Here is a 24,337-nt window from a genome sequence, read left to right as displayed (position 1 = left end):
AAAGCCCCATTGGAGGGCGGGGAGTGGGGTGTCGAGGCAGTGCCACAAGGTCAGACAGGGAACGCGTGCACAGGCACCTCAGAACTCAAATAAATGCCTGTATGCCTAGGTGCCCTTGGGCCGGGCACCTTTTTCCCATAGAAGGCACTTGGTAAATGTTTCCTGGATAAATAAATAAATGGACGCGTGAACGAATCCCGGGAAAGATGTCTGTCATCAGGGGCAGGATCTTGTGCCTGGTCCCAGAATCTTGCTGTGACGGCTTGTGTCCACTTTCTGACTTGGGACAGTTCCAATTTCAGGAAAAGAGATCCCCGCCCTCTGCTGCTGGCCCTTCTGAGAGCAGAGGACCAGAGCATCCCAGGGGCAGAGCACAGAGCTGGGAGTGGGGATCCCGAGCTTGGTCCTAGCTCTGGACCTGCAGCCTGAGCATCACCTGGGACTGTGACAGAAAGGCAGCCTTGTGTTGGACCCCAAACCTTAGAGACTGGGGTGGGCATATTTGTGCTCTAACAAGCCCCACAGGTAATGCAAGCTAAAGCTATGGGTTGTAGACAACCTGCTGAGGCGTCTCTTGCACAGTTTTGACACTGTCTACCCCAGCCTGGCCAGTGAGAAAAAAATGCCCTTGATGACATCTGGTCTCAGAAGCTGACGAGCACACTAGCATAGCTTGTAAGAGAATCAGAGAGTCCTGAAGACGCTGATATCAGAATCATGAACAGTCAGAGTCTCTAACAATGGGCTGCATCACCCCACTTGGGATACCCACCCTGTAAGCTTTGATCAGAACTTCCAAAAAAGTTGCCCGAAAAGAGCAGGTCACAGGCACGGGCATCAGTACAAATATACCTAAGCATACACTTGCCTGGATCTCCCTGCCCCGGCCCCGCACTCTCTTCTCCACAAGTCACACCTGACTTTTATATTTTGAACACAATACTGTTCTGCGGTTAACTGCTGCTGAGGTGATGTGTGTTAGCTTTAGTGAGAGTGGATCCTACTTCCAAGGTGCAGCTGGAAGCCAGAAAATGGAGGTGTTGGAGGAGTCATGGGTAACCAGATGCATTTGGGGGCTGGAGAGTATGGTAGAGTTCAGACTGAGCATGCTCAAGTTCTGGGTCCCAGCTCTGTAAAACACAGCGAAGCAAGACGTGGCTAGGAACACTGGCGTGTGAGCCAGGCCGGCTGTGGTTGCTCCTGGCTTTGCTCTTAGGTTACTGCACAATTTTGAGCAAGCCCCTTCCTCATGCTCACTTCTTCCCAGATAAAATGAGGGACTTAAACCCAAAGTGTCCTGAGCTCAGGACTTGTAATTTCCATAAGCTATCAGCAGCCTCCCCTAACCCAGCAAGGATAGTCAAACCTGCATCTTCCCTCTACTAAAACTCAGCAGGAAGAGATGGATATAGGGATGGTCATGGTGGGTCTCCTGCCTGGGAAGGCTCTTCTCAGGATATCCCCACCAAACTGGATGAGAAGATCTGATTCAAGCCCCTGTGGCTGTTTCCTTGCTGGATTACACAGGGGGAAACCACGCAAGCGCCCTGCACTTCAGTTATGCGACACTCAAGCAGTGCTGACCGCACGTCAGAGGTGGAGTGGGATGCGATGACATAGACCTAGCACGCAGGAAGCTCTAAACGCCTGCAGCTGACATTCTTCAGTCTCACTACTATTACTGCTGCTTCTGCTTTAACAAAATCCAGGAATGGCGAGGTAAAAGGCCATGACCTCAGCATACCCCCATCCCTAATAATGGTGTTCAGACCAAGTTGCTGTGGCCAGTTCTCTCTCTCAGTCTAGAATCACACAACTGGAGACCAGTCTATCTTTACAGAAGACTTAATGTTTGCATTTCTCCCTCTTCTACACACACACACACACACACACAGAGAGAGAGAGAGAGAGAGAGACAGAGAGAGACAGAGAGACAGAGACAAACAGAAGGAGAGAGAGAGAGAAGCCTTCTACAAGTACCATTGGAAATTCTATAGTAAAAGTTGAACAAGTGTCAACCGCCCAGCTGTGGCTGAATATATGGCTCATAGCTCCCTCCATCAAGGCAACAATGAACAAGCCAGCCAGCCAGTAGCCACATAGCCAGGAGCGAGGCACAGAAACAATGGGCTCTTCCTAGGCTTGGCTAACCAGTCCCGTGGCTGCTGAGACCAGGCCTTGGGACCCTGCCAGCACTAGGAGAGTACAGTGCTGGTCACATGGTGTTCTGGGTCTTATTCACTGGAAGGGGTCTGTCACTGGGTGATTGTTCTCCACCCCCATGTAAGAACCAAGGTCCTTCTTCACACTAGACAGACAGACATCCACAGGCCAAGATCCAGGCTCGCCTCACCTTGCCTCACAGGCTGGATACTCAAACACTCTGGGCTGTGGGTTCACAATAATATCTACACCATGGCTTGGTGAACCAAACTGGCGTGGAATAAGGACAGCTTAAGATCACAGGGAATGGCTTGCTATGGGAAGTGGACCCCAAACCCACATCCTGAAACATGCACCTCACTTCTGCTTCAGTTTTGTTGATTGACATTCTAGGATCATTTTTTTTCTCATTCTCTCTCGGTCTCTGTTTAAAATCAGAAAAGTCATTCCGTCTTCCTCTCCAGCCTCTGACCCTGTGAGTGTGGCCAGCAAGAAAGAAATGCAGGCTGGATTTTTGTCACCTCACTGGGAGCAGAGCCAGAACTCCACCTTTCACGGTTCCACTCTAAGTGCCCCTCGGAGTCTTTCCAGACGCCGCCGATCAAAATGTTCCCAGTCGCTGCTAAGCGGAGGGAGTTCTTGGGGTGGGGCCGCTCATTTGCATTTATATTTTATTATTTTGTGTAGTGAGCCATCTGCACCATAAGCCAGGGCTGCCGGGAAAGCTTCCTCAGCTAGGGTACAAAGTTGTTTAAGTGAAAACTGCCTCTTTGTCTCCTCTGTAATTCTCAAAGTGCCCGGCATACAACTGAACACCTACCCAAGGCTCAAAGACGTTTTGATTGTTGCATTGCTGACCACAGCCATCTGTGTGCTATTGGGAAGCAGTGTGGGGAGGTGGAGGCCAACAGCTGGCTTTCACTGTGCACGGGGGTTTGTGGGCCTTCTGGGCTGTAATCCTAAAGACTCCGTGCAGGGTAGGCAACATTTAACTCCTTGGTTTGTAGACGAAACTAGAAAAGAAGGAAGTTGTTTGCCAAAGGCCACACCAGCGACTCAGGCACCAGCGCAGGCCCAGGCAGCCTGACTCTGAGGCCCTGCTCCCACACTGGGTGCTCTCAGGCATTTCCCACTGTGAGCTTGGAACAACAAACCTGGGGAAACAACGGAGGAGAAGCAGAGAAACCATGTGGTGCCGTATCCGCCTGAGAAACACATGGGGAACGGGGGTAAGAAGGACAGCAAAGCCAAAGTGGGAGAGGCGGTACCAGCGTCGACATCCTGGCTGTGGGAGCGTATGAGAGCTTTGCAAGTTGTGACCACTGGGGCACTGTGAAGGTCTTCATTCCACTCCACCATTTCCTACAAGTGCATGAGGATCGATTATCTCTGTAAAATGTTTCAATAGTAAAACTAATAATAAAAGAACCACAGTCCTAGCAAGCAGAATGTTCCCTCACCGTGGAGGGGTCGCTGGCCTTTTGTGGTTTGTCCCCACCCGCATCTGGAGATTCCAGGTGACGTTAAACAATGAGAATGAGCATTCTAGGTCTGAAGAGCTCCAGCCACACTTTTTCTAGTGTCATCTAAAAGCTCCCTCTCTTTTTTTTTTCAGGGTTTTAAGAACACAAAAGAACCATGGGAAATGTGCAGAGATGGTTTTCCCAGTCTGGATCTAGAATGAGGCCCAGCTTTGGCCCCAACCCAGACCCGATCCCATAGCAGCCTTCCAAACCTCTCCTGGGGGACCCAGACACAAAGCGCTCACAGCTGGATGACACAGACCTCTTTTAGGCCCCAGCTCCTCCACACCAATGGTAGACACTTCCAGCACCCAAATTTGTGCACCCCCAATGTCAGGAAAGCACAACAACATACCCATGGCCTTAAGACTGAAGGCCATCAGATTGTAGACGGCATAAGGCAGCCCTGGATGTCACTAGCTCATCTCATTGCAATTCCCAAGTCCAGTAGGCTCAATGCCACTCCCTACAATATTCGGGGCAGGTGGTAAAGGGGCAGTGCAGGACATGGGTAGCAGAAAAGGTCAGCATCAAAACTTCCACCATTAAACTGGCTTTCGTGGTCTTGTATGGCATGAATCATGGGTGGCCAGGCTATGGTAACACTGTACCCATTTGTACCCCAGCCTACCTGGAAATCTGCTTCTGCTGGGGAGAGCATAGTCCAAGACAGAGAAGAGAGTTCTAAGACACAAAAGACTCTGGGGACGCCATAGGTATGGAGCTCTAGCAGAAAATCTACTGAAGCAGAATAGCACATGACCCTCTGCACGGAAAATCACACAGAAACAAATCACAAGCAAAACTTCAGGAAGCCCCAGGTGTCATCATACTGGGCCTGATAAAGGAATCAGTATCCCAGCACACGACGCAAGAGAAAAGCCAGGCAATTCAGAAGCTAGACAGAGAACAGACACAACAAATTGCACCTCAGCCAGAATGCTACAGAGATTAAGCTTAGCCTCAGCATGGTATTAACCCTGTTTGGTCATTGTCCCAGGTATAAAGGAGTTGGTATCTGGACTAGGTGGCTCCTCCCTGTAACAGACCATGCAAACTGGTTCTCCTGCCCCCTTCTACTGAGCAGCCTGGCCAAGGTAACTTCTGCTAGCATGTATTCTGTGACACAGGCATCAGTATGGCAGCAGAAGCGAGGAGGGTGAGCAACAGGTGAGCAGACATGGCCTCCGCTCAGTACTGGAAACAGGTAACCTAATACCTCTACCAGGGAAAGACTCCAGCAACACATGGAGAAACCGCCCGAAGATGTCACACTTGGAAGTAGGGTGGACAAGGGAGCCCAAGGCACTGTCTCCCCTTCATGTTCCCGCTTTCTTTTACTACCAGAACAGAAAGTGAAATGAGACAAACAGAACACACCAGACAGGTCCAAGGGTTCTGTCGAGCACAGAGGGGTCCCTGGGGGCAGGTGGTGATTCTTTGAGGAAGGCGCACAGCCTCAGACTCAGAGGTTGGAAAGGACTGAGGACCAATCAGTGGCTTGATGATGTGGCAACAGCTAGGCCTCAGACAACGCCGATGTGCAGACTCTCACACTCTCCACAGAGGACTGGACTTTCTGGGGTCCCCAGGCCTCACCTCACTTGCACAAAAGGGATCATTAGCAAGGCCAGAGCCCACAACTGTGTGGGAGCTGATAATTATGGTTAGGGGACTTCCGAACGAGAAAGACCCAGATCTGGTCCAGCTCTGACACAGATGGGCAAGGCCTCACTCTAATGGAGACCGAGTGTCTGACTCAAGGGCTGTCACTCACTAAGATGGCATGAACATTTAAATAGGCCTCTGATGTGGATACTGATAGCCCCAACCTTAATCTGAGAGAATGAAAGCCAGAGAGGGTCAAATGACTTGCTCTGCGCATTTGCCTTGATTGACAGCACCCTAGTCATCGGCTTTTCTGCTACTCTACACTGGAATCACCCTCGCTCACTTATAGATACAGGACACTTGCTAAGATCCCACGTGACTAAGAGCCACGGGAGCAAAGGCCAGAGCCACCGGTGCACATGGGCTGTGGCACCAAGTGGACAGCATTTAAGCATCCTGTAACCAGTTGAGCCGAGCTCTGTTGACTGCAAACTCCTGTGGGCCAAGCATCAGCGATATGCTTCGGGGCACCCTGCCTCTAAGCCACTCACAGTGTCCCGGGAAAAGGAAGGGAGAGGCAGATGGAAGAGAAAACCAACCAACCAGCAACCAGGCTGCATATTAGACTAGCCTGGGGGTGGGGAGCTTCGTGTACACCAGAACATGGCCTACCCTGCAGAAGTTGGGATTGATGCTGCGGTTAGGACTCGGCGTTGATGTCTTGTAAATCGCCCCCCAAACCCAGATGTTTTTTAACATCTTGGCGGGATTCCCTCCAGTACCCTCGGCACAAAGACGTGCGCTCTGGATAGCACTGCCTTGCTTAGCCTTAGTGACACCACGCAGCCTGATCACCCATAAAGACAGCACTGTCGCGTCAGGCATGGAGCTGGCTGGTACCAGCCCAGCTCGTGAAGGAGGGAATCCTCAGAGATGGCCAGACAGAGGCACATACATCATCCACCCTCCTCCAGCATCCTGCACTCCAGCCCCAATGCCACATCCCAGCTAGCACTTCTGTCTTTGTCTCTCTCTATCATCACTGTGTGTGTCATTGCTCACACGTGCCTGTCTTTGCGCTCCCACGAGCCTGGCAGCGACCACGTTCAGCTCCTCTTTTGTCCATAGTACCGAGCATGGAGACTTACACACGGCAGAGGCTCAATAAATACCGCTTGTATTCACGTGCACTCTCAGGGGTTGAACCCCTCGCTCCAGGCTAACAAAGAGTTACTCACAAGGAAGCATTTGTTAAGGATGGCTCGCAGCACACTGGGTTTCTGTAAGAGAAACAGGACGGCGATGAGGTGTCCCGAGAAAAGGCGTGCACTCTGGTTTGAAAGAACGAACACACACACACTGTGGCAAGCCAAGGCTAGAGACCCAAGGAAGTCAGGAGGTCAACCATATCTGATCACAGATAAGACGGGCAGTCTGACCCACTACAGATGAAGTTTCCTTTGATAGTGGCTGGCATTTGTTAACATTAGTCTACAGTACCTTTCCCACTCACCCTCACCACCACCTTAAGCCACGCCCACTATAGCATGTGACCAGGATGAGAATAAAGATACCGAGAGTCAGAATCGGGGTTTCAGGAAGACCAGAACCTTGTCACCAGAACCAGCTGGTGCCGGGAATGTGACACAGGTGCACCTCACCTGTGCTCACTTTCCCCAGGACCAGGCTCCCAGGGCCAGACACCCTGCGGCATTTCCCCATCCAAAGCTCCAGAAAGACCTTGGATTGGGCCCTGCATATCGAGCCAGGATTTAAGGTACCCTCATTCTGGGTTTTGTGAGCAGGAGTGCAGGGCAATAGTAAGCCTGCTCCCACCGTAAGACAGTTGTAAAGGGGACCCGTGCAGCCACCCACTGCTGTACTTTCAGCATAAAGCAGTCTCCAGCAGCATCAAATGCCTGCTTTGCTCTGTGCCAAAGAGATCAAGGAACATGGGACCAAAAAGCAAGGATCGGTGGCCTTACCCAAGGATTCTGACTATTCCGAAAGTTGTAACGTCTGAAACAGTGGCCCTACCCACAAGTGCTTACTTACATTTGACTCAATTCAAAATTCAAATCTTTTAGTTTTTAAAACACACATTTGGGGTGGCGCCTGTGGCAAAACGCACATGCAGCCGTCAGAGGGCATGTGGATCCCGGGATTCAACTCAAGTCATCAGATGTGGAGACAAGCACCTTCAATCAGTTCACACACCCCCACTCTAAAATTTAAACCTTGAGCATACGTGTCATTTCAGAATTTAAGAGACACGGGGAGGAGGAGTGTGATTTCAAAACCAGGGTGGGCTACATAGTGAGACCCTGTCTCAAAAGGAAAAGGTTTGGTCAAACCTACAGTCCCACGAGTCACTTTTCAAGGGCTTGGCAGCCACTCAGAACCAGCAGCCACCATTCTGGACGCTACGGGCACAGAGCATGTCCAGCAGAAGTGGAAGCCGAAAGTTCTGCCGGACAGTTGCGTGCACCAAGCAAGCGCATATGGCCTTAGGGAATTCCCGTTTTGCCTGGGTCTGCCGGATGGATGTCGGGCACTCTGGTGAAAACTGAGGCAAGGTGGTACATCTTCTCAGGGACTCTCACACAAAGACTCTAAAGTGAAACCTGTGGGCTCACTTTTGGGTGATCTTAGAGCACATGTAGGCGCACACACCTGGCACTCAAGGTGTCCTTCAAGGGACACACCTTTTTTTGCTTTCATCACAAGGGCTGTGAAGTTAGATGCTGTGACCACAATGCTGGCTTCTATATAAAATCCCTTTCTGAGTGCTTTGAATGATTCTAAGCACCCCTGACTTCCCTTCAGCCTGGTCTCACCGGGGAGCAGATAATAAAAACCTCAGGTCAGCACTGAGGACAGCGACACGCTCCCTTTGAGCGAAGCAGAAAGTCTCAGCAGGGCTCCCGACACTCCGAACTGTCCTGAGAAACCACTAGATGTGTGTTTCCTACCCATCCTCAAGCCACGCCCTTGCTGTCTTCAAGGCAAGACCAGGTCACTTAAGAAGCTTCAAAAGCTGCTCCCCACAAGGCCTCGGGCTGAAAGGTAGGTTTCTTGCCAGTGCTGCCCTAACTGTACCTTCCACTGCCCCGCAGGGCCAGTTCACCACGATGGCCACAGTACTGCTTCCTCCTACTTTTATGGCTATGCTTTTGTTCCCTAGAAGGGCCACTGCTCTACCTTTGCCTCTCAAGAGACCCAAGCCAGCCCCACCGCTCTTCAAAACCTCCCCAAGGGCTGTAGTCCTTCTCTGACACCCCAAGGCATACCTTGTTCACATGGTGCTTTAGGGGCTTAATTACACATCATCAGGCATAAGTACGAGGTTAGCATGTAGCTTTTAAGGTTACAGGCAGGCCCAAATGCAGAAGAGCTAGCTTTGCCAGCAACCAGCAGCACGACCACATAGAAGTCACCCCACAGTTCCAAGACTCCACTGCTTGACCAGAAGAATGATGACCTTGGACTAAGACATCTCTAACACTCATGACACATGCGTTCTCCCAAAACAAGCTGCCTATGAAATTGCTATGCATATAACAGGGGCTACAAAGAAGACTTCAGATGCCACAAACAGTACATAAAAGCAAGGCAGAGGCCAAGCTGGACTTAGCCAGAGAATCCTGAGTGAATTCCCACCTCAGGTTTCAAAGGCTTCAGTTCCACTCCATCCGTGATGACGACCGGAAAGAGATCTAGTTTCTGTTCTTTCCTGCTCCAGGATTGGAAAACTGCTGATGTCCTCAGAGGCATTTTCCTAAAGAAGAAGTCACCAGCAAATGGAAAGATACCCTCACACAGTGGGTTCTTCAATGATGTCTCGCACACAGATATTTCCCTCACCGGAGTAGATGGGCAGCCTGAGGTAGAGTACCAACTCCATTGCTGCCGCTGCAGAAGCCAAGCAGGTGTGACCTAAAGCCTAATAATAATGATATGAAGCCTAAATGTTAGCGGTGCCCCCATAAAGCTGGCTGGTCTCATAAGTCAAAGCATTGCAAGAACGAGGGAGAAGCTGGCTTCAGATGCCAGCTCAATGGTCTGGTTCCTGTCAAAACCAGAGTTTTAAACCTTCTTCTATTTATACCCTATTCTCAGAGTACTCACTCTATCTACATACAGTAGGGTCATTGCTTTCCACTTGCGTGAAGAGAAATTACTGCCAGGAATTTTTGGTGACGTTTATACAGTAAACAAAGATCAAACTAGAAGTCTAATCGAGTTGGAGTCATTTTATCAACATAAGCAGTACATGCACACATGTGTACACACATGCACACGCACATACGTACACACACTAACATATTCACAACTAATATAGAACTCGTAGTAACAAAACGAGGTGAGTTCTAAAACTCACTGAACTCAGTACTGGAAATTTCCATTAAATGCTTGTTTTTTAAAAATTGTTGCTGGAGCCAACTGGTCAGCCTCAGTGGTTAGGAATTCTCATCACTGGGGAAAGTCCTCCGAATTGGCCTGCCAGCCATTCAATCTCATCCCAGAAAGTCACAAGATCTGAGCACCAAACTTAGCACCAAGCATCCCAGCTGGCCTGATCTGCATCCAGGAAAGTTAGTTCAACATGAAACCAGAACTTTTCTATTCCAGAAGGCTTGCCCCAAGATGGCTTAGCTACGTGCTCAGAGAAGCAAGGTGGGGAGATCCCAATATGACTGGGGAAGAAGAGAGATTCCTGTATTTAGGGTTCCTGTATCTTTTCTCCTAGCAGCTCTGATCAGTGAATTTTCAGGTGTTCCTATCTCAAGACCCACAGCAGGTACTGCCTCTCAGGTGACGAACGCCAGTACCAGAGCCCATAAATCATATCGTCTGAAATTAGCTACCGTCCCTTAGATCTGAACCTACGGGACACAGACAGCGTCTGCGAAGCCTTCGTGTTGCTGTAGGGAGATGGTTAACCCTGAATCAGCAGCAAGAGTCTCAGAATAGTCAGGCACTGCTGCTCAGAATGTTCACATCTCATTTAAGGCAGAAGGAGGCAGGAAACTAAGGATATGGTGCTGGGGGGGGGTGTGTGTGGGTTAAACCATGCCAAGATGGAGACCACATGGAGGGCAAGAGCCCCTGCAGCCTTCCTCCAACTCCAGGTGCCCAGGACTTATCCTAAGACCGACAGAGAAACACCCCCACCCCCAGTTGATCTGGGGCTTTTTATCTCGCTAACTTTGTTTATGGTGATCCTGTAAGAGGTTCTGAAGCCCTCCAAGCCCCTCTCTAATTAAATTCATTAGAACAGATTGGGGCTTTCTTTCTGGATCTCAGAAAAATTAACAACACAATTAGCATCATAATGATGAGAGAGAGGGGGGCTGCCAGGGAAGCCCATGGCAGGGGTTGGGTGGGGGTGGGAGGCGCCTGGGCCAAAGGGAGGGAAGGAGAGGAGCAGGTGAAGGAAGGGAGGCAGACAGCCGATGTGGCAGCTGCTTCTCCGAGGAGGGAACTGCAGGAGTAGAGGGGATGACCCCACAGTGCCCCCAGCCCTCCAGCTCTTTTCTATTGAGACAGTAAGGATAGCAAGAAATTAATCAATGACATAAACCCCAGAGACGAGAACTCACAGGAATCTTCCAATTTTACAGAGAAAAGAAACACAGTTAAGTTCTATCAGTGATGGAACCAGCACAGGCCTTTTACGGTACTGCCCCACCCTATCCCCCATGCTGGTCTGTGTGTCAGAAAGTCTCTGGGGAGCAGGCATAGGGAGTCAGGTCACTCCTTTCACAGAGAACCTAAAGCTGTAAGTGTCCATCCGATGGCTGGCCTGTGCAACCTCCAAGCTGACCTCCCTAAGTCCCCTGATGTCCCTTTAGCCTGACTAGAAATCACACCTTCCTGGGAAACAACAGTCTAGGTTAGGTTCTGAGCTAAGAGAGCTTAATCACTGTACACAGTGCTGCTCACAGGTGTTTCCTGTGTCCCCCAGTTTCTGTCTCTGAAGAAAAAGGAGGTACACAAAGAGTCACTCTGGTACCCCTCCTTTGTCTTTATTGCTCTGGCAGGGCTTGGAAGCTCAGTCTCATATGTAAAAGAGAGATAGAGATAGGCTTTTAGTGTAAAACACATAGATCAAAATTCTAGTTCTGCAAACTAGCCCGTTCTGTAATCTCCAACCAGCAACAACCTCTGGGGGAGTCTGTTGTTATCTGCAAAACAGGATCCTGAAAAATACCTGTTTTGGCAAATTCTCAAGAGGACCAGGTTAGAGGGCGCAGATAAAGCACACAGTGGGGTGCCTAGCACACAGTGAGTGTTCAACTCTGAAGGCTCTGCTACTATGCTGCTGGCCCAAGACCTAAGGGAAGGAGAGCGACTCCAGCATTCTCAGACGATGCCCCATCAGTATCACTCTGGAAGTGCCTACTTAAGCTTTTAGGGCAGTCAATGGCTTCCAGGATTCCCTGATGTCACAGAAACCAATCATAACCATTCAACCTCTATCCTGTGGCAAGATCCGGGCCTTCGTTGGCCCCTGAGTCACTGCTCAAAGGTTTGCCATCCAACTCTTTTAACCAAGACAGGAGTCCAGCCAAAGAGTGCTGCCATCACCGCAGGTTCTGTCTACTGGGACCCCCCAACCCCAGTCAGTTCCTGCTACAATACCGGGAACTCTCCAGCCTCTGTCACAGCATTTCTTAGGAAAAGCTTTGGGTGAATTTCACTCCTTTCCAACTGATCACCCAACACCTTGGACAGATCCTGACACGGGCTCCAAGGTTCAGGGCACACTACCGAAACGAACGGCATTGGATGTGTGGGAGCCCGGGGGGCTACCCACGTGAAAGTGGGGTCTCTAGTCTGGATCTTTCACCAGAGCATCTATGGAGGATGGTGACAACCTGCTCAGGTACATAACTTTGAAGGATCTCCCTGCTCATCACCTCTCCTCCCTATGGACAGCCATGATACCTGGTGCCTGATTCTGGCCTCCTTATGCCCCTAAGACCCTCCCACCCCACCTCATGCATCAACTCACTGTTTTCCAACCGTATGTAATACCCAGACTACTCCTTTATCAGACTGGGAACCCCCTGAGGAAATCTCCTCTCCTCTGACATTCCAAGCACTTACAGACCATACTTTGACTGTAAAATACACGTTCGTAGGAGATGGGCTTGGGAAAGCTAACTAGCCTCCATCTTGTCCCAGAATCCTTAGAGGCGTTTCCCCCTCAAACTGCAGCAGCACCTGTATCAGGGTTTAGCTCCACTCAGAACAACCACCCTCTTGCTGCTTAAGCTGGGAATCGGATAGCACCTTGAATCTCACCTCCGCCCCCACCTTTTCCTAGGCTGTAAATGTCAAGATCAGCTCTGAGCTACCATTCCAGATGGCTGTGGGCAAGAAGGACTGGCACCAGGAGCTGGGGATCCTGCAGTTCAGCATCCTCATCTGCACATACTCCTCAGGCTCCTCTATGCGATTTATCTGACGACCTGTCTCCCTCCTCCATTATACCAGGGCGCTGAAGCACCTGGCCCTGTCCTTGCTTTTCCTCTTTGGTCTCAGTGGCAGCACATCACAGGGCCTAGTGAGCGTTTGTGACAGGAGCCACTGTGCACCCAGTCTGACTCAAGCTTCTCTGCTTCGCCCGCCACGGCCTCCCTCCAGCCAAACACAGTAAGGACAGGGTGATTCTGCCCCTTCCCTTATGACTTTCTAAATATTCTTTTAAAGTCAGAGAACGAGAGATGCTCACACTGCCAACGGTTGGGTGATCTCAGAGATCTCTGATCTCACCAGCCAGGGAGAGAAGTGGGAGCAGATTGGACAGATGAACAGAGGCATCCTGTCCCCACGTCACGGCAAAAGCAGGACCCTCCTGCGATCTGCCCCACCTGAAAGCCAAAAGCGAACCTTCGGATCTCAGCCACCTCCTCAACGTGCCGCTGAGAGGATCGGCCGTTGTAAGCCAAGCCTGCTCCAGTCCACAGGGAGTCACTCCTGCACGCGGTTCCGCCTGAGCCAGTCAGCGAAGCCCAATCGGCAGGTCCTTCCCCAGCTCTCCAGGGGACTGGCTCTGCCGTTGGTGTGCCTGGATTTAACTCTCTGTAGCTTTTGTGATGCCAAACAAGGGAGTGAGGGCTGAGAGATTTGTTGCACAAAACTGGGAAATATGTAGGCTGTTATCAGAACCCCCTCCTCCGTTTGACCTGAGCCCCAATCAAGCCTTTCAACGTCAGAGCCTTGATCCAATCAGCTCCCGACAACAGCTGCAGGTGATGCTTCTCCGATAGCAGGAAAAGCTGGCAGCCTGGAGGCCCTGATGCCAGGGGAAGCTTCCAGCCCTGCCCCCACTGGTGATGGGAGGGGACAGAGAAGGGCGACAAAGCCGGGGTAGTCAGTTTTCCAACAGCATGTCCCCTGGCTAAGCACGGTCTGAGGGCCATAGAGAACTACCACAACCCACATATCAGTTAGCGGTGTCCAGTACCTCAGTATTCCAACCAGGGCCAAGCTGTGGTTTGTATCTACCCACCTCCGTGAAGCCTCTGAATTTCAGAGGAGGCTCTAAGACGGGGAAGTGGGAGGCCAGGCCCTTATTTTACAAAAGTAAACACAATTCCTGGGGTTGTGTCTTTTTTCTCAGCGATTCATATTTTCTCTCTCTCTCTCTCTCTCTCTCTCTCTCTCTCTCTCTCTCTCTCTCTCTCTCTCTCACACACACACACACACACACACCTTCAGCTTAATCCAAAGACTGAAGGTAGAAATTTTTTTTTCTCTCCGAAGAGCTGGCTTCGTCAGGAAAGAAGGTAGAATGCACTAGATGGGCAGCAACTCCGTCTCTCTCTCCTTTGCCTCCCTTCCTCCATGCAATTCTCCCTGATCCTTGACCAAAGGGAGCACAGAGCTCTTCCCTCTTTCCTCTGTCTGCCCGACAGCCACATTTGGTAGGATTCTGATCGCCAATGTCTTCCTGGCTCCACACATTTCCCCAGGGCAGCTCCCATGTAGGCTTAAGTGCTTTGGGATCTGAACCTACCAGACTCTGGCCCTATTCAGACCACACAACTCCTACCAACCCAGGTCTCAAAGGCTGTGGCCTGCCCTTGCCTTGCTGGAGATTGGATCTGGGCCCAGCAGGGCTCACCTCAGTTCCAAGGTTAGAGGAGACTCACCAGGGCCTCCTAACAGGAAAAGAGAAAGGCAAGGAGAGGAATATTGTCATCCCCTCCTCTAGACTTAGAGGAGGCATCTTTGTCCAACACCACACACACAGAGACCCTGACAGAAGCCAAGGAAGGACCCAAAAGCAGACCCCTGGCTCAGGGAGTGAGAGGGGCTGTTGTAGGGACCAGAATCTCGGTGATTCAGCACTCTGCCCACTCCCGGCCCAGCCATGGGCCACACTCATGACTACTCCTGATGCCAGAAGCTGAGGGAGAATCCTTGCTAAGACCCCTAGTTCCCAGGCCCTCCACTCAGGCTCCTCTGCCAGGCCTTTGCAGCCCAGGGTTCCAATTCTCAGGAGCCTGCGGTTCATTATCCTGGACCTGCCTCTTCCTCCAGTCTCCTGCCCTCCCGAGCCTATCTAGGAAACAAACCTGAACAGTTTCAGGAAAGGAGAGGACCACACAGAGGCCTGCTAACCCAAATGTCTCTCTCTCTCTCTCTCTCTCTCTCTCTCTCTCTCTCTCTCTCTCCCTCTCTCTCCCCCTCTGCAAGCTATGAACAGGTTCAAACAGGCAGCAAAGGGCTTTAAGGGGATTGCACCCACAGCAGTGAACACCTGGCCAGCAGAACCCTAGGCCTCTGTGGCAGATTGGGTCGACACATGAGTGGGTAGGCTGAGTACAAGCCTCATCCGCACAGGTCTACACCACCGGGAAGGGCAGGTGGAGAAGGTGATGGGTCGTAGGCCAGCTAGGGGCCAAGGAGAGGAGAGGAGCTGCTCCAGAGGGAGTGTACCGCGTGAGGAAACAAGGCAGCCGCTGAGAAAGGATCGGGACAGAGTATGCAGAGGGGGAGTCACGGAGGATAAACTGGAAGGAGCTAATGGAGACCAGCACGACACAAGGGGACTGAGTCAGGAGATAGAAAAGGATGAAGGAGGGCAAGCAAAGGGACCACGGGTGGGGCAGGAAGACATAGATGCTATGGGGAACTGAAAAGGTGTGGAGAGAAGAAGCATGGGGGAGGGCAGGACTCAAAAGATGAGGCTGAGGCAGAGAGGAACGGGGGAGAGGGAGGAAGAGGGATAGAATATAGGAGGTTGCCAACTGAGTCTGAAAAGATGTTGGAGTAGAGAGGGATGGGAGCTGAGGTGGGAGAGATATCGCCAGAATCCGGTGGATTCCGGGCAGGTGGCTGTGCAGAGGGAAAAAGGCACAGGGATGTAGATGGAGGGGGATGGGGCAGGTCGGGGGATGCAGATGCAGAAAGGAGGGCGGGATCGAGGGGATGCCGCTCCATGGGCTTCCGCGACCCTGTTCTGCTACCCTACCGGGTGTCCGCGCTCACCTTACCTCCAGGAGCTCCGGCTCCAGCCCTGGGCGCAGTCCCAGATGTCCGCTGCCGTAGCCGTCACTTCCCCCGCGTCCCCTGCAGCGCCTCTCGCTGCCAGCCGCCGCATTAGGGCAGAGACTAGTCCGTGCGCGCCCCCGGGCGGTCGGCGCGTCCCCGACGGCCTGCGTGCGCGCCCCCGAACTCCTCCCAGCGCTCGAGGACCTGGGACAAGGACCCAGTAGCACCGAAAGATGCTCAGGTGCCACCACCCGACCAGCGCGCTAAGGAGCAATTCGCAGAGCCGGTGTCTGGGAAGCCTGTTTTCTCACTTAATCTTGGATGTTCCTTCCGGAGAGTGGCGCTCAGTGTCGCAGGACCTGGAGCCAGAACTGTGGTGTATCTCGCCCGTAAGTGACCCCTTTATCCATGACTTTTTAAGGCCAGGAATTTGTCCACGGCTTTGGAGGGTCTAGCTCGGCAATGCTCATGACTTACCCTCCAAGAACATTTCATCTGTTGATGGACGAGTTGCCCATCTGAAGCTGACAAGGGAAAAACCTCGAGAGAAATGCAGTCGGGTCTTGTCTTAAAACTGGAAGACTTGTTTTGCCCAGGGGAAACTGTCCCAGATTTAAGTTAGAGTGGAAAAGCTTTGAACCTGGAGACCACATATTTAAATGTTAGCTCTGCCTCAGTCACTGAGCAGGTATGAGCTTGCAAGTGGGCTTCATCTTTGCTGAGATCCCTCCTCCTCCTCCTCGGTGAGGAGAATGGATTAGGCCTCAGCTAGTGTGCACCGCCTCAAAACAGTAAGAAGGCCAATCAGAATCTTAGTCTTGAAAGAGTCCCCTCTTTCAACTCCCCATTCAAAACTACAGCCGCCTAGGCAGCACCCTCTGAGACCCTTTCTGTGCTCACACCCGGTACCACCTTCTCTTGGACCTGACCCCACCTGCCTGCCTCAGCCCCGCCCCCAACCTGTAGGCTCAGGGGGAAAAAAAAAACAGGATGAGATCCTTCCTGCCCCACACAAAGCCTGTGCTCAGTAAAGGCTCACCCGCCCACTGACAAAACGCTGGTCTCTTTAGCTAGAGCTTCCAACCCCACAGTTACAGATATGGGACAAAGACTATGCCAGGGGGAAGGGAGGGAGGCCGACTTGGAAAGGTTGGTCGCAAGACTGCCCCTAGCTGACAGAATCCTGGGCAAATATTTTATTTTCAGGGCTCCCGTACATACAAACCATCAACTCTCTCAAAATCAGCATTTCAGGTGCTGGTGGCGCACGCCTTTAATTCCAGCACTTGGGAGGCAGAGGCAAGTGGATCTCTGTGAGTTTGAGGCCAGCCTGGACTAGAGAGTGAGTTCCAGGACAGGCTCCAAAACCTGTATATATATGAAACCCTATCTTTTTTTTTTTTTTTTAAAAAAACACACTGAGGTGCTGTTTTATTTTTTTTTAAAAGATTGATTATTTATTATGTATACAGTGTTCTGTCTGCATGTATGCCTGCAGGCCAGAAGAGGGGACCAGATCTCATTACAAATGGTTGTGAGCCACCATGTGGTTGCTGGGAATTGAACTCAGGACCTCTGGAAGAGCAGTCAGTGCTCTTAACCTCTGAGCCATCTCTCCAGCCCTGAAACCCTATCTTGAAAAATAAAAACAAACAAACAAAAATCAGCTTTCGGCATCACCCTGGTATGAGTCCTGAGAATGAGTCTCCATCCCACCAGAGCCAGGTGACACCAAGGAGCCAGTCAATCCAACCAGGGGAGTCAAGGTCTGGAAAACTCGGAAGAGGAGAACTCTGGAAACTGTGTGTGTGCTGCTCCTGGCCCCTGGTGAGCCCCAGACCCTGATGAACTCTCAGAAGACTTGGAGGAAGACACTTAAAACACTTGGGTAACTCAGGTCTGTATGCAGGGCAGGATCCCAACCACCTCTACTACTGTGTCCAGTGGTGGCTGGTCCATGAAATAGAGAATTCATCCATCCTAGGAGCCCCAGTTCTGGAACGCATCTTACTGTATAAAGGAGGCAACTTTCTCTAAGTGGTAATGCATAGCAGTTATGGCATCTACTCCCAAGGCCTCTGCTGGACTCCAAACGTCATCATCACCACACCAGAGCTGGAAAATTAGTAATTTACTTATTTTCTTTTTATTCTCTTTTGTGAAGATTAATTTATTTTATTTCATATGTATAGGTGTTTTGCCTACCTGTCAGTCTGGACACCAAGTTGCGCGCACGCGCGCATACACACACACACTCACATACTCGCACACACACTCACATATACTCTCTCTCTCTCTCACACACACACACATACACTAATCATAATTTAAAAAGCCCGGTGATGGTGACGCACGCCTTTAATCCCAGCACTCGGGAGGCAGAGGCAGGCGGATCTCTGTGAGTTCGAGACCAGCCTGGTCTACAGAGCTAGTTCCAGGACAGGCTCCAAAGCCACAGAGAAACCCTGTCTCGAAAAACCAAAAAAAAATAATAATAATAATAATAATAATAATAATACAAATAAATATTTAAAAAGGAATCTGACCTGAAGAAACAGAGGTGTGTAAACGCAGATACTGAGTGTGGTATGGGAAGGCAGTGACTTGACGCTGTGATAACGCACAAACCTGGGGCAGCCAGCAGCTTTTGGTGCATGACACTGATCTCAGATTAAAAGTGACAGGCCAGGTGGTGGCGGCGCACACCTTTAATCCCAGCACTCTGGAAGGAGAGGCAGGCAGATCTCTGTAAATTCAAGGCCAGCCTGGTCTATAGAGCAAGTTCCAGGGCAAGCTCCAAAGCTCAGAGAGAAACTCTGTCTTGAAAAACCAAAATAAATAAATGTTAGTGATCACTGGCAGAGCGGTTTCTCTTGTTGACAGAAAAATAAAAGCAAATTGGAACAAGGATAGGAACAAGAGGAAGTGATGGCCTGGTCCAGATGAGGAAACTAGATCAGAGAAGTAAGGGGACCAGGAGGGACCCAGTCTCTGTCACTTAATCCTTAGAAGGAGCCAGTAAGGTGCAAATCGTTTTACCCACTCACTAGTGAGGAAAGAGGCCTGAGGGGTTCTAGGGGGTTGCTACAGGGGAGAAAGAGGCAGAGGATTGACTTGGAGGCCCTTGCTTTGTTTGTTCTTGGTTCCTCTGGGCCTTCTAGGCCATCAGAATGCACTGCCTTATAAACACGGGCATCTCCTGGGGTCTTTGAGCCATACTCAGTGGTCTGTGTTGAAGCATGGTAGGTGGGAGTCCAGCACCACTCCAGAAGGATAGCACCAACATCCCTGCCCCTGCCAGCAAAATCAAAGGGACCAAGTCCCTTAAAAACAAACAAACAAAAAACTCTAACGTCACAGCGGCTGAAGCCTCACATAGGATCCCTGGACAAATGGGAGCTGTTCAGACCCTTTGAGACGGGATAGTCGGATGTTGCTCCTGGGGCTTTCTGGATACGACAGCACCTGTTGCCTCTCTGTGCCCTTCACCGTGACAGACTACGGTCACACACTAGCTCTCATGAGCACCTCGAGTCCTGCAGCAAACTGCTGAGGTGAGCATGATTTGTGGGCTACCCCCTAAAATTTATTCACTGTACTAAAGGAAGCAGAGGTGGGGGAGTCAAGGTCTCCTAGGCTATGGTGAGCTTCATTCCCATGCACCGCATATTGTCCTGCCATGGCTCACCAGGGCAAATTTACTGACGTCATGAGGAAGAACTAGAGCAGAGTGACAGCCACACAGAGCTGGCATAGTGCTTGGCTGAAGGTGTGGGAAAACAAGCCAAGTAGTGGTTTGTTTGGGGGACACAAAAGGGCAGCTCTGTTGACATTACAGAAAAGCAGGGGGAGTCACAAGGCAATGATGCCGTCATGCCCACCCCACTCCGAGGATCCTGAACTCCACCCCCCCCCCCAGTCTCTGTTCCTGACTCTCCTCAGAACCTCCTACCTTGAGCTGGGAGGAAGCGTCACAGCCCAGCTTGTGTAGAACGCAGGATAGAAGGGTGGGAAAACAGGACTCAGTTCTGAGATGTCCCCTAGTTAGCTAGGCAACCGCTGACCTGTCCCCATCTCCCCTCACCCAGAGCAGCAGCATGCAAGCAGAGCCTGGTTTTCCACAAGACCTCAGCACCTCCCTTCTGAGACATTTCAGAGGTGCTCTGACTTCTCCACTCTCACTGTAGGGAAGGCAGAGGTCAGGGCATCTTTCTGACTGAATGCTTTCCTATTTCCTGCTTGGACAGGAAAAAAAGAAAGAAAGAAAGAGAGAGAGAGAGAGAGAGAGGGGGAGGGAGGGAGGGAGGGAGGGAGGGAGGGAGGGAGGGAGGGAGGGAGGGAGGAAGGAAGGAAGGAAAGAAAGAAAGAAAGAAAGAAAGAAAGAAAGAAAGAAAGAAAGAAAGAAAGAAAGAAAGAGAAAAACCAAGGTATGCCTTGGGATATGGCTCCGGCCTACCACTGCTAGGGGCAAGCATGTTGTTGAGCTCATGAGTCACTTCCCAAGCATATGCCCAGACTCCCAGAGGCAGAGTCCTCTGCAGGCATGTGGAGTAGGTGAAATATCACTCCTGGTGGGGCCTGGCTGTGAAGTGGGAGGAGAGGGAAAGAAAGGGAGGGGAGCGGGGGAGAGGGGTAGAAGTCAGGGAACAGGGGTGAAGAGAAGGAAAAGAGGGAGAAAGAGGAGAGAAGGCAGTGAACACGAGGCGGGACTCGAAACAGCCTTCCCTGCGCTGACTCCAGCCTGTGCCCGTGTTCCTAGGGCAAGCCACTGTGTGGAGCTGCCCTGCATCTCTGGCGGGATATAACTGCATTGTGGAGAACTGCTCTGGCTACTGTCTGTGAGGGGCGTGCACACCTCTGTCAACAGCGGCCGCAGGTGACCCACCCCACCAAAAGAAGCCTGGCAGCAAGCTTACGCTCTCTAAGTACACATGGCCTGACTTTTAGAAGGCTTTGGAGCATGGATGTCTTGGCAGGTTACCTCACACATCCAACCCTGGACAGAGGTTGAGCAAGCGCTCTTCCTAGCTGGGAATCCTGGTGTTAACCCCTATTGAAGAAACTTTTTCTAGATCTCCCACTGGGGCTAATACAGGCAGGCTGCCGCGGGAGGATGGCAGGTTTGAGGCCAGCCTAAGCTCTAAAGTGGGACTCTGGCTCATAGGACAGAGCGAGGTCCTCCCGCTCAAACCGTCTGCCATTCAGCCGTGCTGGTGGACTTCACACAGCCGCGCATTGCCAACCACAAAGATAGCTATTGCGTCAAAACCAAGCAGTTAAAATCCAGAAAAGCTTCCGGAATCTCTTGCCCACTTTATCTTTATGGATCCGTCCTATTTTAAGACACAGCCCAAGCATTTCTTAGGGAAAATCTCTTGCCCTGCCAGCCCCACCCTCTTCTGTGCTGCAGCAAGAGGGAACACAGTTAGCAACCCCCCTAGCATTCGGCATGGTGGGTGTCTAGATTGTGAGTTCTGGGAGCGGGGGATTAACTCCCTGTCTGTATCCATAGGGCTGAACTCAGCACACGGATCACAGTGGAAGCGCTATTGGTGCTGCTGGGTAATAAATGGAGCCATGAATGAGCTCAGAGCTGCTACAATATTGGTGACCACAGCTTAAAAGCAGACAAACTCAAATAAAAAACTCACTTCGCCAGTCACAGCTGCCACACCGCCAGGATGCACAAAAGCCACCCGTGGCTGTTGGCTATTATACTGGACAACCCAGACTGAAGAATGCCACAGAAAGCACTGGATGCCGTTATGACAAGCATCACTTGGAGCTTTCCAGTGCCCAACTTCACAACTGTTTACACAGGGCCTGTAAGAGTGAGGGTCTCCCTTGCGTCTGCTGTCAGGTTAGTTCTTGGTCAAAGACTATACCACCTGTAATCTAAACAGATTATTTAAACAGATTATTTAAAAGTTCCCACCAGTAAATAAATTCTAAATGTGGTCAAAGTTTTGTTTTTTCAAGTTTGTGCGTGTGTGTGCACGTGTGCACGTGTGTGTGCTTGTGCATGCGTACATGTGAATGTGCACGTGAACACAGGTACCTTTGGAGTTTAGAAGAGGTGTTACATCTCCGGGGGCTAGAAGTAGAGACAGCTAGGAGCCACTGATGCAGGTGCTGGAAATGAAACTTTGTCCCCTGCAAGAACGGTATGTTCTCTTAACCACCAAGCTATCCCTCCTGCCCCTGGAAGTAAACAGGTTTTGATTAGGTGTCATCAGTTAGATAATGATTCAAGCAGAGGAAGGAAATAGAAAGAGATTGGACTGCCCTGGTCACCAGGAAACTAATGGCCGTTTCTCTTGCATGTGAGATGTGCGTTGCTTTGCTGGAATTATCTTCCAAAGAAGTAAACATAGTAGACAAAACCTACTGGAGAAGGGAACACAGCAAAACAGAGTGTCTGTGTTTCCCGAGCAGCCATAGGATTTTCCAGAAAGGTGAACCTTACAAGGCCCTTACCTATGGCTTTCCAGAAACCACAGAAATGGGATGTGTCCCCATCACAGACACACAGACACACCATACATCACACATTCCAGTGGCAATGTCCCTCCTCTGTGCCAGACTCCACATGCTGGGGCAAGGAGAGGCCTCCTTTCACTCTGTGAAGCTAGGGTACAGGCCAACCAGCTGTAGCCCCAGCCCCTCTGCTAATACCATTCGCTCCTGCCCTGTTCCTACTGCCTTCCGGGATTGTAAGAGTGGGACCAGGAGCTAAGAGGAGCAGCTAGGCTGACCTGTGGACCAGTTTACAACTAGTGCTGATCTAGTAATGCAGAAACCCTGGGGGTAGGGATGGGGTGACAGAAGAGGGAGCCTGTTTGAAATGCTGGATTTCAGGTATGTTAGCTGAACACCTGACTCAGTGGCTTCAGCACGCGGGTGGCCTGTCCTTCCCCATGGATGCCCTACACACACGCGCACACACACACACACACACACACACACACACACACCAAAGCAGCTCTGCCCAGCAGGTGGGATGCTGTGGGCTTCTAGTACATGGGAATTTTTCACAACTGCGAACTGTTTGCTCAGGCTTCTCTTTAAGGGCCCTCCAAGAAGTAACTAGCAACTAAGAATTCTCTATTAAGTAACATGGCTTTGTAAATAACAACTTCTATCTATCCATCTTACCCCAGTGAGCCAGCTTCTTCCTTCCCAGAAGTCGAGACTGGGAAAAGTTATCAGTCTGCTAGGTAATGCAGGCTCAGACTGGGTTCTCATCCTCCCTTATTGGAGCCGGGACCAAGCGAAGCTGGGCCAATGCTTTTAGCCAAGGGGGCGTTTTTAATGAACTAATGAGCAGCCACCAGCTAAGGAGGGTAGGCAAAGCTTCTGAGCAGCTTTTCAAGGGCCGTTGGGGGCCTCTACTTTTTAAGATCCAAGTACCACGAGCAGGTGGGACTGCTCTGCAAGAGGTACGGGTTTTAGAGAGAGGAAGGAACCCCAGCTAGTGTTTCCTCCTGTCCTGACAGAGATCAGATTTAAAACTCTAAGAATGAACAAGGGCTTCTCACACATTCCCCTGGTGTGTGTGTCTGTCTGCGTGTGTGTGCCTGTGTGCATGTCTGTGTGTGTCTATGAGTCTGTATCTGTTTGTGAGTGTGTGTCTCTGTGTATGTCTGTGTGTGTGTCTCTGCGTGTGTCTGTTTGTATGTCTGTCTGTGTGTCTGTATATGTTTGTGTGTGTATGTCTGTGTGTGTGTCTGTGTGTATGTATGTCTGTGTGTGTGTCTGTGTGTTTGTATGCATGTCTGTGTGTGTGTCTCTGTCTATATGTCTGTGTGCCTGTGTGCATGTCTGTCTGTGTCTGTGTATACTCATTATGAGAAACAGTCCACAGTGAATATTTAATATCTCATTTTTTTTGGATACAAAGAAGCCTGTTTTCCACATTGTCTTCCAATTTCTGTGGTGTAAATTCTCCCGAAGAGACCCCTTTCAAAGACCTACCTTGATGTCACTCTTTGTCAAATGGGGAGGTCCGAGTCTCACTGCTCTTCCGCATTTTTACCAGTCAGACACCAGAGACAGAAAGAACATTGAGATCATAGCCAGGAGCAAAATGGAAAAATAACTAGAAAATGCTGAGTTAAATGATTTCTACCTTTTGAAGTGTTGGTGATCTAACTGGAGGCTTCATGTATGCCAGGCAAATGTTAGACTCCCAACATCGCTACTTTTTAATATATATGCTTGTTTAACTTTAAGGCTCTGCAGTTTAATTTCTAGTTAGGTCTCTGTTTCCTGAAGCCTCCCAAAGCCCTGTGTTCAGTGGTTGGTTCTGTAAGCTAGTCTGAGCTAGCCCCCACCCCCACGCTTACCCTTAGTCACTCATTCACACATGTATACCTATGACAGCCACTTCCAGTCTAGAATCTCTGTTGTGACTTCCAGAATGCACTTGGCATTTAGGAAAATGAGAGACAGAGTTATTAAACATGGCTGGTGACCCACACCCACCCACGTAGTGGCTGCTGCCGCCACATCCCAGATGCTATCCTTTCTAG

General features: G+C 50.6%; 1 protein-coding gene and 1 long non-coding RNA gene across 21 annotated transcripts in view; one reads left to right on the top strand and one right to left on the bottom strand.

Annotated features, from left to right (window-relative positions):
- The window catches only part of Nfasc (neurofascin), a 165,429-nt gene extending 149,499 nt beyond the window's left edge, over positions 1 to 15,930 (bottom strand). For 16 of the 20 annotated variants that reach the window (XR_009057131.1, XM_057769531.1, XM_057769539.1 and 13 more), the window contains exon 1: positions 15,809 to 15,930. The gene's annotated coding sequence lies outside the window, so the exon portion shown is untranslated. Of the gene's footprint in view, positions 1 to 13,177; positions 13,343 to 15,803 lie in introns of those variants that run through there. The other 4 variants (XM_057769532.1, XM_057769534.1, XM_057769533.1 and 1 more) reach the window with 4 other exon arrangements.
- Positions 15,931 to 16,018: 88 nt separating this feature from the next.
- LOC130874891 (uncharacterized) lies at positions 16,019 to 21,733 on the top strand. Its single transcript, XR_009057153.1, has 5 exons — positions 16,019 to 16,195; positions 17,526 to 17,703; positions 19,167 to 19,360; positions 20,566 to 20,682; positions 21,319 to 21,733. It is a non-coding gene; the product is annotated as an uncharacterized LOC130874891 (long non-coding RNA).
- Positions 21,734 to 24,337: the final 2,604 nt, after the last annotated feature.

This window comes from Chionomys nivalis, chromosome 5 (assembly GCF_950005125.1).
Source record: "Chionomys nivalis chromosome 5, mChiNiv1.1, whole genome shotgun sequence".
Taxonomy (NCBI): Eukaryota; Metazoa; Chordata; class Mammalia; order Rodentia; family Cricetidae; genus Chionomys; species Chionomys nivalis.
The sequence above is the reverse complement of the archived record's forward strand: the minus strand, read 5'-3'. Positions and strand labels throughout refer to the sequence as shown.